The following is a 14,030-nucleotide window of genomic DNA, read 5'->3' on the forward strand; positions in this document are numbered from 1 at the left end:
AGATGTGTGAAATTCTCTCTATAAGGCAAAACACAAAAGGTTAATATCTGTTAATCCATAAAGTGGTTGGGATACATGGTTATTGGTTATATAAATCTGTGAACTTTCAAAAAGTTTTCCAAAGGAAAAAACACATCAAATATTATAGGGAAGGGATTTCCCCCACAATATATAGCATTTTAAATGCATGCTGCTCGTATAATAAATATACTACTCTAAAGCCCAGCTGCCTTTTTCTGTGTAGTCCCCAAATGAATTAGAATGTGGTGAAGGTGGGAGACATATCCTTGAAGCTTTGTACCTCAAGAAGCATCTGGCTCATGACTTAACATTTACTCAAGAAACACTTGTTCGCTGAACTGAAGCTCTCCCAGTCAAAAAGAACAATCTCAGAAAACAAATCCTGTCGGTTCAATAACCCATGTGCGAGGAATTTGATTCAGCAGACTTAGGTGTCTAGATTCACAGCTCATCGGGTCTGTGCAGAAAGCTATGAATGTTTATTATAAGGTTATTCCTGGGAGAAGCAACAAACTTAAAACCAAGCTATTCATCCTACCCCCTTCGCCAGTAAGCTGAAGCCATCCTAGCTTCTTGGTTCAATGTGAATTCATGGTAGTTGGTCATAACATGGGAACTAACTTGCCCGTAGTCCTTTATTTCTCCCCTTGGCTTAAGGAAGTACTTTCTCTAGAAAGTGTTCAGCAGAAGGAAGCAAAAAAGGTCTAGAGCTAGCATTTCCAGATAGGCCACAGGTTCTCAGATAAATGAATTTCAGGTCAACAATGAATGATTTTTAGGAAGTCTTTTCCATCGAACTCAGACGAGCAACAAATAACTTTTTGCTATAAGTATGACCAAATTATCACATGGGGCATAATTACGCTAAAATTTTTTTCACTGCTTACCTGAAATTCAAATTGAACTGTGTTTTAGTTTCTAAATATGGCAAACCTATTAGGAGAATTAACCTGATGAAAAGAAAAGGGGAAAATCGGACTGGCAGCTACACAGGGAAGAAAAACAGGGAATGGATTTGGAAGTGGCTAGGAAAGGAAGGATGGAAGAAAGAAAGAAACAAACAAACAAAGCAAGCAAACCCAGAAGCTACCCTGAAGGAACGTATTTTGAAGACCATGTCCATTTTTCCTGCTTTCTTTTTGCATGGAGGGTTTCATTCTAAACTGTGTCCATACTTGGACCACTGAGCAATGATTGTGGTCTCAGCAGCCTCAGTTGCCTATTTGTCACTGCCTACTGTGTGTTCCCGTGGGCCAGCCAGCAGCAGAGGTTCCTCCCAGGAGACACGAATGGATCTGGCAGGCTGGCTCAGGGCCACTTCCTCAAACCTGGGCTCCGCTGCTACCTTCCCTTTCACTGATGAGTCAAGAATCTTGGAGTCATTTTTTAACTTTGGATTTGAATACCATGTGTAGTGTGAACTGGAGCTCCCTGTGCCAGCTTGAGAAGAGATGGCAAATGTCCCCCAACCTGGTTAGTCAGCTCCTCCCCCGACAACTGGAGAGCCTGAAGCCCTAGCCCCAGGTCAGAATCATTTTATGTGGCAAGCTTGCAACCTCATCACCTTCTAGAACACAGGCAGACCCTGAATGCTGAAAAACATTTAAAAAAATATATACCCCTTCCTGTTCTTCTCGAAGTTATAAAAATAGAAGGAAGGGGGAGCAGGGGGAAGGCAGAAAGAGAGGTGTCAAGCAGACATTCCCTGGGTCTGAAGGAAGCAGCAGACTCCACTGTGTCTCACACCTTCCCTGGGTTTGTGTGGAGAGCTGTTGCTGCTTGCTTACCCTGTTGCCTGCACGTCGGTCTAGAGAGGTTGATACCTTCCTTTTCCTCTTTGGTTTTACTTGCAATGGTTGTTGAGGTGAGAATTTAGTTACTTCGTTTTTTTCACCTTATGTTTTGATCTCAAGGGGTTTAAAGTTACTTTCACTTTTGCGAACACTGGTGGCCCTGCTGGGAAAGAGTGCAAGCCCTCACCATGGGCCCCTGGTAAAGGGGGTTTCAGGAGAAGGTGTCTCCGTCGTGCTTCTAGCTCTCAGAGCTGTGAGAGGCAGAGCTGCTCCTGATGTGCAGGCTCTGACCATTGGCCTCGTTTGACTTCCTGTTCACGGTGGTGAGTTGGGGAGACAGTGCTATCCCCATTTTACAGAAGTGGAGACCGAGGCACAAAAAAGAGACTGACTCATCTGCCATCTACGTGTTAGATACTAAAATCTCTGGAAATGTAATGAGATGGAGAAAAGACTTTTTGAACACTGCCTCCATGGAAAGATTTTCAAGGAGCTAAGAGGGTTGAGACGATCAGCTAGCTGTTCAGGAGGCAAGGAGAAGGGGAAGGGGTGAAACCCGCCCCCCCCCCCCCCAGGGCTTGCCATAGATGGGGTTCAGGCCACATTCTAAGAGAGGTGGGGAATTGGAGCTCAGGGCTTCTCTTGTGCTGAGTGGGTTCAATATGTTTGGGAATAGAATAGAAATGTCCTAGACCACCAAGCAGGAACTGCCCTTCTTCCTGGTTCTTGCCATTCTGCTTCTCAGCCTCTGCTTTAAATAGCATGGTATCAGCAAAGAGATGAAGAATGGAAAATCATCTCTTCTCACTGACAGAACTCTCTTGGTCAAGATTCTCTCCTTTTTTTTGATAAAGTTTCAGAAGCTGGGAAGGAAAAAGACAAGTCGTGACTGACTTAATAAACCCAGGAAAGCTGGACTCTTACATATAACTCCACCATACGTGGAGAGCCAAGGATTAGCAAATATCTGAGGAAGACCACAAGAAATCTAGGACAAATCAGAAATCTAAGCAAGGAGATGACAACTTAAAAAACAGAAACAAAAACAGCACATTGGATGCCTGGGTGGCTCAGTGGGCTAAGCATCTGCCTTCAGCTCAGGTCATGATCTCAGGGTCCTAGGATCGAGCCTCCCCATGGGGCTCCCTGCTCTGCGAGGAGTCTGCTTCTCCCTCTCCCTCTACCCCTCCCTAACTCCCCACTCATGCTCGCTCACTCTCAAATAAATACATTTTTTTTCAAAAAGACTGTCTCTAATACTCTGAGATAAAATATAATGCATACATGAAATAAAAATGGATCCTGTTAAAAAAAATTGTTGCAGATATCCAGAGTGAGTTTTGGAAAATTAAAATCTGAAAGCAGAAATGTACCTATCAGTAAAAGTGCTGGAATATAGTTTTGAGGAAATTTCTCAGAAAGAGAGGAGAAGGGCACCTGGCTGGCTCAGCCAGTGGAGCTCGCAACTCTTGATCTTGATTTGTGAGTTCGAGCCCCATACTGGGCATAGAGATTACTTAAAAAAAGAATCTTTTTTCTTTTCTTTTTTTTTTTTTTTAAGGAAAATAGAGCAAAAAGACTAAGGGATGGAAAATAAGGGAAAACATTTGAAAATTAGATATTAGAGAGTGTCCAGAAGGCTAAACAACCAAACAAAAGGATTTCTAGAGAGATAGAACAGAGAAAATAATCAATGAAAAAGTTAATTAAAAAAGTTTCAGAATTAAAAAGGTCTCACCAAGGTTCACCACAATGAATTGAAATGGATTCTTACCACAGCTGGGGAATTCAAGGAGAAAATCCCAAAATCTTCCAGAAAAGGTGTTTTATTTATTTATTTTTTTTACTTACAAAGGACCAAGATTCAGAATGGCTTCAGATTTCTCAATAAAACAAAAAAATTAAACACAGTGGAGAAATTCTGAGAGAAAATAGGTACCAATTTATAATTCTGTACCCATCAATTAAATTTCAGTGTCCATGAGAGACATTTTTTTTTAATTTTTTATTTATTCATGATAGTCACACAGAGAGAGAGAGAGAGAGACAGAGACACAGGCAGAGGGAGAAGCAGGCTCCATGCACCGGGAGCCCGATGTGGGACTCGATCCCGAGTCTCCAGGATCGCGCCCTGGGCCAAAGGCAGGCGCCAAACCGCTGCGCCACCCAGGGATCCCATGAGAGACATTTTTATACAGATAATTTTTTATAATTTTTAACTCCAATGTGCTTCTTTCTCAGAAAGTAAGTCTAAAAGGTACCCTCAAAAGTACAGATTAAATCAAGAGGAGGATATATATAGGGAACTCAACTTACAAGAGACATTAACAGAAAACCTGAGACATGCAAATAAGCCTGGCCAGAATCCAAGACCACTGGGACTAGGATTTCATTTCATTTTTGTTTTATCATATTATCATGCATATAGTTTAACAACAGTTCAATAAGATTTATTATGAAAGCAATCAGCCCCTGGACCATCTTCTTTTTCCAACTACAACTTATTCTCCAGAAGCAACCACCTTCATCTCTTACATGTATAAATATATATATATTTTTAATATATATATTAAATATCTATAAATATATATCTAATATATATATACATATATATATATATTAGAAAGAGATCACATGCATGAGTGGGGAGAGGGGCAGAGGAAGAAAGAGAGTCTCAAGTAGATTCCACCTGAGCACAAAGCCCAATGCAGGGCTCCATCTCACAACCCAGAGACCATGACCTGAGCTGAAATCAAGGGTCAGACACTTAACCGACCTTACCATCCAGGCTCTCACCTTCATCTCTTTTTACTGTCTCTTTTGACATCTGCCTCAAAGTCATTAAATAACATAGTCCTATTCCTTGAGATTTCTAGTTTGTTCATTCCCTATGTATTCTCTACTCTGGACGTTTAAAGATGATTCCTCTTCTGTCACCATTGCCACCAACAACACTTTTTGGATGGGTCTGCTTATTCTGGAAGTTGTCTCTTGCCTTGATTTCCACACTACACTAAAACTTTGGCTTGTGTTTCCTATTACTCAAGATAGTGTTTTGTATGGAGGTGGGGAGAGTATGTGTGTGTGTGTGTGTGTGTGTGTAACTTGAAGATTGAATCAATAGGCTTGAAGTAAAGCAAAGACAAGGAATCAGTAAAAATAAAAATTCCTATAATCAAGACAAGCACACAAATGTGTGAATAAGATTTTCAATAGAAACATAACAGAGACCATGCAGGATATAGGGCAAAAGAGAGAAAGTGTTAATAAGTAGATTTATCAGGGCAGCACATGTGAGAAATAAAAGTAAGTTCAAGATCAAAGAAAATACCCAGCCTTCTTACTTTAGATACAAATTGGCAATTAGCCTAGATCACCTTACACAGTGGCCACAGAGGGTTATGGGATCCAAACAGGAAATATCAGCCTCAAAAATCTTAGAAGCCCCTGATGTGAACTTCTCCTCTTTGATCTACCCATCATCAATCTCTCCTTATGAGGACAGATCCTCCTATTTTTGGAGACCTGCTCCTTTCTTCAGACTAAATATATATGGTTCTAGCAAAAACTTCTTGTCCCAAACATCTTATCCTGCAGCCACGTTGATCAAGCTAAAGGTGACTACGTAATGCAAAGCCATGCAAATTCGAATCCTTCCCTGGGATGTTTACAGAATCTTAAAGAAGGCAGAAGATCTTTCTTCACAGTGCCATGAGCCACCTAAAAGTCAGAACTTCTAAAAGATACAAGAAAAGGAAAATGGATTTTGAGGGAAGACCTCTGCCACAATTGCGAACTAAGACAATGCAGCAAGATATTATAACTGGAAATCCCCTGTACACCTGAGGGCAACCGTACACCATTTTTTGCTTTAGAATTTTTCAGCATCAATAGGATAGATTTCAGATTATGCAGATTTACAAAGGAAATGAATGTGAAAACTCATTCCATGACATGTGAAACCCTTAGGTGGTTCAAGAGGATTAGAGAGGGAGGTTAGGAGAGAGAATTTGGGGATGTGGTTGCCACTGAGAAAAGTCTGCTGTGAGCTCTGTGGGCTTTCCCACTAGGTGTGTGTGTGAGGCGGCTACTCTGTAACTGCCTCTACCCCTCAAATCCAGTGAGGAGGCTTCACAGAACATTGGTTAAGAGATATGTTTGCATAGAGTTGCTGTCATTCTAAGAGCCCTGCTCCCCCCATCCTGCTTTGGGGAAGAGGTGAGGCATAGTTGCTTCTGAATAACCAAAGGGTGATGATGGCATCTACCAAAGGACCCTCTGGAGAGCCTTGAGCTGGGAGATAGAGGGGACAGGGCTTGACCTACAATCACAGAAGACTGTGTCTGGGTCCTGTTTAACAAATCTAGAGTGAGAAGGGTTGACCTCAAGCTTTGGTGATGGCACCCAGGAACAGCTGCTGGGTTGAAATGGGTCTACATTTTGTCAGAGCAAGGGATGTGGGCTGTGGGGCAGAGTCTGCATGAAGTCAGCCTGGTGCTTGGGCTTTTGAAAGGCCTCCATTAAGAGGCAAGGAGAACTCAGTTAAAAAACATTAGAGATGTTTGTCACTAGTGCCCAAAGCCTGTTAACACATAAGGCAGGTCATATCCCTTCTATGCTCAAAAATCCCTTCTTTTGCCCACAAAAGCCAAAATTATTACGATGTCCTAGGAAGGTCCTACTGTCCTTGCTTTTCCTAGAAGTAGCCAGTTTAAATCAGCTCAGGCCCTTCACTTGGAATATTCTCCCAGTATCTGCAAAGTATGCTCCTTTACTTCCTTCACATATTGTCTTGGGTTGCATTCCTTAGAAGCAGAGCCTACAACAAGGAGTTTTGTTCAGTAACTTATTGAGGGAGTGCTCTCAGGAGAAACCCTTAAGAAGTGAGGGAAAGAGAATAAAGCAGGGGAAGCTGTTAAGCAAAGATGTGATTTCTAATTTTTTTCTACCCGATCCTGTGGAGAAATCGAAATATGAACGGCACCACAGAATTGTCCTTCCTTGATGCAAGGAGGCCAGGTTATATACCACCTCTCAGTCAGCCAGTGGTTACAGCTTCCTCTCACTGGGATATACTCTTTAAATATTGCTCATTTTGTACAACCAGAATGTAAGCACCATAAGGGATGGCATTCTGTTTTGTTCATTATTGTAACTCCATATAGTACCTAGAATATTACTTGATTCAACAAATAGGTATTTATAGGTACTTCATAGATACTTACTGAATGAAAGACTATATGAATGAATGAATGAATGAATGAATGAATGAATGAATGAATTAGAAATGATCTGGTGGGAAAATGCTTAAAGGGCATGTGGAAGACAAAAATGTTGCTTTCTAGATACTAGTCATGTTTCATGCTCATTTGACAAGCTGATTACTTAAGATACTAGTAATCATTTGGAGGGAAAGTTGGCCCTGGAAAGCAATATCATTGAATGTAGAGGACAACATGAGGTGCTTATCTCATTAATGATGCTCTTTATTAATTTAGTATAGAGAAGACTCTATCAGAGCCCTGGTGACCTGGCATACCAAGTGGCTTAAAGGAGGAGTCTGGGAAGTCCAGAATTAGCCATGTACACATCCATTGATATTTTCAACTTTGGTTGCTCTTTCTGTCTCAGTGGTCTGGGGGAGGGGGTGCAGGTTGGCCCAGGCACTACCACTGTATTGGCCAGAGGCATCTTGGAAGATCTTGGCACTGGATAAAGTGGCTCTCCCCAAACGCAGCATTCTGCACTGAGAGTGCCAGAAGAGGCTAGTCAAATCTCCCCTTTGAAAATCAACATAGATTTCTCAACCCTGGGAAATCTAAACCTTCATGTCAGATTCACTTGGGAGCTTTTAAAAAAAAATCACTGGTGCTCAGGTCTAAAGCCAGACCAATTAAACTCAGATCTGTGGAATTGGGGCCCAGGCACTGGTACACTGAGAAAGTCTACAAGTGATTCTAATGTCCATTCTAGGCGGAAAAGCCACTAGCAACAAAGCAAAGGAAAAGACATTATTCAACTTGTTTAATGAACAGTGATCACATCTACTGGTTGCTTAGAGAAGCTACATGGTAGAAAGGCTGCTTTCCCAGTATTTTCAAGAAACACTGGCTCCTAAGGAAAATTTAAACAATTTGAGGCTCGGGTTATGTCAGGATGGCTGCAGTCTCAATATGGGTATCCTCTCCCTTTCCATCCTGATGGAAGACTGTAGACCCTGGGCCGCGGGATTTCCCTCATGTCCTAACATTCACCCTCCTCGCTTCACTTCCCCCTGTCTTTAACGTTTAGCCAATCCCATATGTCCTCCCAACCATACCCTGCCACCCACAACTTTCCATCTGTGAAAATTAAAGAAAAAAAAAAAGAAGAAACCTCACTAAAATGAAACCAGGAGGTTCGGTAGGGGGAGCTCTCATGCCCTGCCACTTGTCAATTGCAGAACCAACTGGAAGGGAAGGACTCAGGACATGTGGGATACTACTTTACCACCCAAGAGGGCGGAAGAAAGGCTTTCTTCCTCCCCCTACAACAGTGCACCCAATGAGAAACAGTCACAATCAGCCAATGAAAAGCCGGTATTCTTTAAACTGCCAACTGACTCGAATGGACATTTTGTTTATGAGTGCCCCCCCACCCCCCTTCCCGCCCCCCCTCCCCACAACATTCCCTCTTTCCTTTATAAAAAAAAAGCAGTCCTCTGCTTTATTCCAGGGCCTTGCCTATGATTTTTGTCATAGCTTGTGTGTCCTGGATTATAATTCTCTATTATTCCAGAATAAACCCATCTTTTATTGGTAAAATAGTTGGCAGTTTAATTTTTAAGGTTAACACATCTTTGTGTCCTCATAATCAATCGTAAACCACTCAGGCTTGGTTGTTCATTTGAAGCTGACTATTTTCCTCCTACACCCAGTTTCTGTTGGCCTGCAGCAGATGGGGTGACCTCTGATTCCAATGTCTGAAGACACTAAAGAGGTGGGCTGGGGAACAGGGCAGGAGAAAGTAGAAAAGAGGGTTTTTTCATATGGCTTATCAAGAAAAACTGCACCTGCGCTAAACCTTACAATGAGAATTGTCCTTCCCATGGCATTTATACATGTACGTTTGTTTTTGGCAGCCTAGCGTCTACCTGCTCTAACAACAGCCCTACCTTTCTTTATTCTAACTACCTCTTCCCAGCTGGATATTCCCTAGAGGTACTCTATTCAGGGACCATACCCTATTTTAGCCAAAGGGCAGGCACAGGACTTGAGCCAGGCCAATCAGTTGTTCCCTCCTGAAATACACATCTTGAGCAGTGAGTCAAGGCAATTCCAGCCTTGCAGGGAGTCAGCCTGGCAGCGAAGCCCTACTCAGGTTGTTTCTAGTGAAAAACCATCCCATTCGTTCCTGCTCTCAGCTTCCAATACCTGTACCCTCCCAGACCCAGTGTTCCAGCCTCTTTCTGGATGCTTCTCTGAACTCCCAGGAGCTAACAACTTCCTCTCTTGTTATTGCTTTGTTTTGTTTGTGGATTGATTGGTTGAGAGTTTTTCCTGTTTGTTGGTGGTGGTTGTGTTTTTGTTTTGTTTTATTACATTTTTGCCTAAACTAGCCAAAGTCTGTTTGTCCAGTTTGTAAGCAATCAATCAATCCTCCCTCTGGTGTGCATGAGAAATCCAAATTCCTTCTCTGCCCCCTATTTCTTAAGAACCAACAACCAGGTGTAGTAGGCTAAAAACCTTTTTTTTTTTTTTTTTTTTTTTTTTTTTAGTAGGCTAAAAATCTATCCCTCCACATCACCCACCCAATTCCTGTCCTAGGTATATATCAAAGTTCTCTTACATTAGTTGGTGACTAGGATAATAGTGACCAAGTTCCTCTTCTTAGTAGGGGTAGGTTAGGAGTAAATAAAGACACTTAAATTAGTCTTGTATTCAATATATGGCCTACCATGTACCAGAAATGGGGTTCAGGGTGATATCTCATTCCACCTCCCATGTCAGTTTATTTTATTTTTTTTTAAGATTTTATTTATTTATTCATAGACACACACAGAGAGAGGCAGAGACACAGGCAGAGGTAGAAGCAGGCTCCATGCAGGGAGCCCAATGTGGGACTCAATCCCGGGTCTCCAGGATCAAACCCCAGGCTGCAGGCGGCGCCAAACCGCTGCGCCACCAGGGCTGCCCCCCATGTCAGTTTTTAATACATTTTGATGTCTATAAGGAATCTATCCATGTTGACCATAAACCCTGAGCAACCCCCACCTGGCTAGTCTGGTGTTCCTGTATTCTAGTCCCAGTGAAGCCACTATATGTGGTCTTGAACAAGTCACTTCACCTCTCAGATTTCTCTTTTTTTTTTTTTCTAATTTTTTTGAGTAGACTCTGAAGGTGGAGCCCCACATGGGGCTTGAACTCACAACCCTGGGCTGAAGAGTCAGTTACTTAAGCAACTGAGCCATACAGACACCCCATTAGACTTCTCTTATCTATAAAATGAAAGGCCTGGAGAATGTAATGCCCAAGTATGACATTTAATGACCACAGGCAACTTATGTCATATAATTTGGTGTCCTAATCACCTCAGAACCTGGAGTTCCTGATGGGGCCAAGGCCTGCTCGTCACCTTCAGTATCTCGTCAGTCTATCTGCTTCTCTCCATCTCTGCAACCACCATGACTCTCTACTATTGTCAGGATTACTGCAACAGCTTCCTCAAATGTCAGGTCTCACCCAAACTCTTCTCTGCACAGCAGTCAGAGTTCTTTTTAGAAGGTGAATCTGAATATATCAAAGACATTTCGTTTAGGATAATCTGATATGACCCCTTCCCATTTCTTCAGTCTCGTGTCCTACCGCTTTTGTCCTTGCCCTGTGTATTCCAACCTCAATAATCAGTTTTCAATTCCTGCAAATACCAAAGGTTTTCTTTATTCTAGGATCTTTGCACAAGCTCTATCCTGTACCTCTAACACTAACCCCTCCCTGCCCCACTTTGCCCAGCTAGTTCACTCACCCTGCAGATCTTGCCTCAAACATTCCATCCTCAGAGAAGCCTTTCTTAGCCTCCCAGACAAGCCAGGTAGCCCTGTCAAATGATCCTTGTACTTCCCTGCAGGGTCCTTATCATAGTAATTAATTATAAATTTAATTAGATGTTTATTTGAAAAGTGTTATTTCCTCCATTGTTTTGCTTATCACTATAACTCCAACACCTAGCACAGTACCTAGCACACTGCGGAGAGGCAAGAAATGCATTGCATACATGAGCAAAAGAGTGAAATTGGAATGTGTTTAAGCGTCTCAACCCTCTTTCCTGTTCTGTGCACTCTGGGTGCACAGATCCACAACCCTGCCTGAGCCAATGTCCACTTACCTAGATCAACTTCTTCCTTATTCTTATAAGACATGCTCTTGGGAAAGACTATATAGTAAATTAAAGTGAAACTTACCATCAATATGCCTGGAATATTACACATCTATTGGCATTTTATTTAACAATGACCAATGCCTAAGTTTAGCTTGAGCCTAAGGAATCTTAGCTCTCTTAGCAGAACTTCAGAGGTTCAAAAGCAAGCCCCTCATTGTATTGTTTTTTTCCTGGCCCCTTAGACTCCCATGTCTTTTCCATTAAAGGGTCACTTTATCTGCTGGGCCCATCAAAAGAAAGTTACACTTAATATCCCTTTATCTTAACCTATCCTACTGCACTAAGTGAAATTCCTTCCAGAAACATCGAAGTCACTATTCTGTACAACTCGAGAGCCTCCTTTCCAGCAGTTCCTGCCAGCCAGTATAATGACATGGCTTTCTTCCTTTCTCTGGATGGCTTTGAGTAGGATCACAGAATCACACAATAATTGAGCCAGAGGCTTCTGTGAGCCCATCCTAGGTGACAACAGTCTCCTTGAATGCTCTACATGAGCAGCTATGGTCAGAGGTATCAGAAGAAAACCAGCCCTCGTTTCAATGTAAAGTAATATAACAAATGTGGTGATTACTTTGTGAAGCTCCATAGCACCCAAAGTCTTCTCCTAGCTGTGGGATGGAGACACCATAGTGATCGAAGAACCCAGGCTTGGGAGCCAGGCAGACCTGGGGTTAATTCCTGCCTCTGTCCCTGTGAACTTGGGCAAGTGACATCTCTACATGTCTCAGCTCATTATCCATAAAATGAGAACAATAATGCCTACCTCATGTATTAAGACACAAAGCAAAGTCCCTGAAGCAATAAGGGAGGTCATTATGTAGTAGCTAAAAATAATAGAGTTCTCCATTTTTCTGGTTCTGAGCACATGGAACCAGTGGATGAGGAAAAATAATTTTCCTCTACCCTTCTAGATTCTTGGCTGAGACATACCTACAATAAAAAGGTAGATTAACAGGAGAAACCCAAACAAAAGTTTCATAACCTGTATGCCTCCTGTATACATGGGAAATACCCAGGAAAATTGAGTAATTTTCTAGTATGGCCCAAACCATCACCTTATATAAAATCTCTGGCTAAAGACAAAATATGTTCAGTGATGGGGAGTGAGTTATGGGAGGTTTTCAGGCAAAGCATAGTAACCAACAGTATGATTGTTTTGCAGATTTAAATCTCTGCCCTTCTCCATTGATAAGAGTTTTTAGAGACTGAGTCCTCCCCCTCTTCCTGGTACAGCCTGGGAGACACCCCTTACAAATGGAGATTTCCCTTATAAATGTAAATGTCTCTTACAAAAGACAGTGTTGTAAAAATTCTAAATTTTCAGAGCTTCTCCTGTTTCTTAAAAATAACCAGTTTAAAACAATCAATATGCCAATGAGGCATACTTTAGGGTTGTATATTTTGCTTACTTTCAGATTTTGCTGTCAATTTACTCTCTACAGTTTGCTTTATTAGCCTATGCTTTGATTGGCTCCTCTATCTGACTTTTTCTTTCCTGAGACATATATAATACAAAGACATTTTTTAAAAGTAAAATTGCCCCCCAATACTTCATCTAATTGCTATTGGGATAAGTTTATCTGTCATCTCTTTATTTTTCCTTTCTGAGTTTAAAAGGCTATAATGATCTCAGTCTTAGTCATTTAGGGCAGTAGTTCTCAATCTTAGTGAGTTTACCCCAGGGGACATTTAGCAATATCTAGACATTTTTATAGTCACATGTGGGGAAGGGGTGCTACTGGCATCTGATGGGCAGAGACCAGGATGTTGCTAAATATCTTCTAATGCACAAGATTGCCCTTCACAACAAAGAATCATCCAATCTCTCATATTAATGGCACTGAGATTGAAAAATCCTGTTTTAGAGGGCAACTGTTCAACTTATCCAAATCAAAAACTTTGCTTGAATCTGGTAGCTCAGCAGCCTGAATTCTAAGACAAGCACCTCCCCTTAAACTGCTTTGATTCCCTCCCTCCTCCCTAGCTCTGATAAACAGCTGCTTCAAAATAGTAACATGCAAAGTCTATCTTAAACACACTGAGTCAAGAAATTCAGAGTTAAGGTTTAAAAATTCGAGGCTGGCACTCTGCTGTTAAAAAAAGACAAAGCCCAAAGGTGCCAGGGTGTGAGTTGGAGACAAAGTGTCAAGCCAAGCTTTCAACTCCAACCCTGCTACTTTTGGCTTTTGTGGGCTTAGGTCAGACTCTCTGTGCTATCCTGGGGTGGCTGCTCTGTGGTTTCTTTCTGACTTCTATAGAACTTAAAGAAATAAACACTGGCAATATTCAGAGCAGGCCTTAAAAGATGGAGGCATAAGCTATTTAAGGTTTGGAATCCAGGGGTGTGTATCTGGCTTAGTCAGTAGAGAATGCAACTCTTGATCTTGGGGTCATGAGTTTGAGGCCCATGTTGGGAGTAGAGTTTACTTAATAAAATTTTTTACGAAGATTTGGAATTTAAATTTGTAAATAACATTTTTTAAATAAAATCACTAAATCATGGCACTTTATGTTCTAGATTCATCATACTTAAAACATTATTGTTAATGTCAAATGTTCAATAAGTCAATTACCTAATAATTTTGTATAATGCAAAAGATAAGATGGCAGAGCCAAAAAACATAATTTTGAGAGTCAGAACAAATGTGAATTTCAGCCTCACCTCTACTGTTTACATTTTGAACAAATTCCTTAACTTCTCTGAGCCTTACCTTCCTCCTTTCTAGAAAATGGGGAAAACAATTTCTACCTCATAGATGAACATTGTATATAAAATCCTGTCAGAGTTCTGGCATATAT

This window comes from Canis lupus, chromosome 23 (genome assembly GCF_011100685.1).
Source record: "Canis lupus familiaris isolate Mischka breed German Shepherd chromosome 23, alternate assembly UU_Cfam_GSD_1.0, whole genome shotgun sequence".
Lineage (NCBI taxonomy): Eukaryota > Metazoa > Chordata > Mammalia > Carnivora > Canidae > Canis > Canis lupus.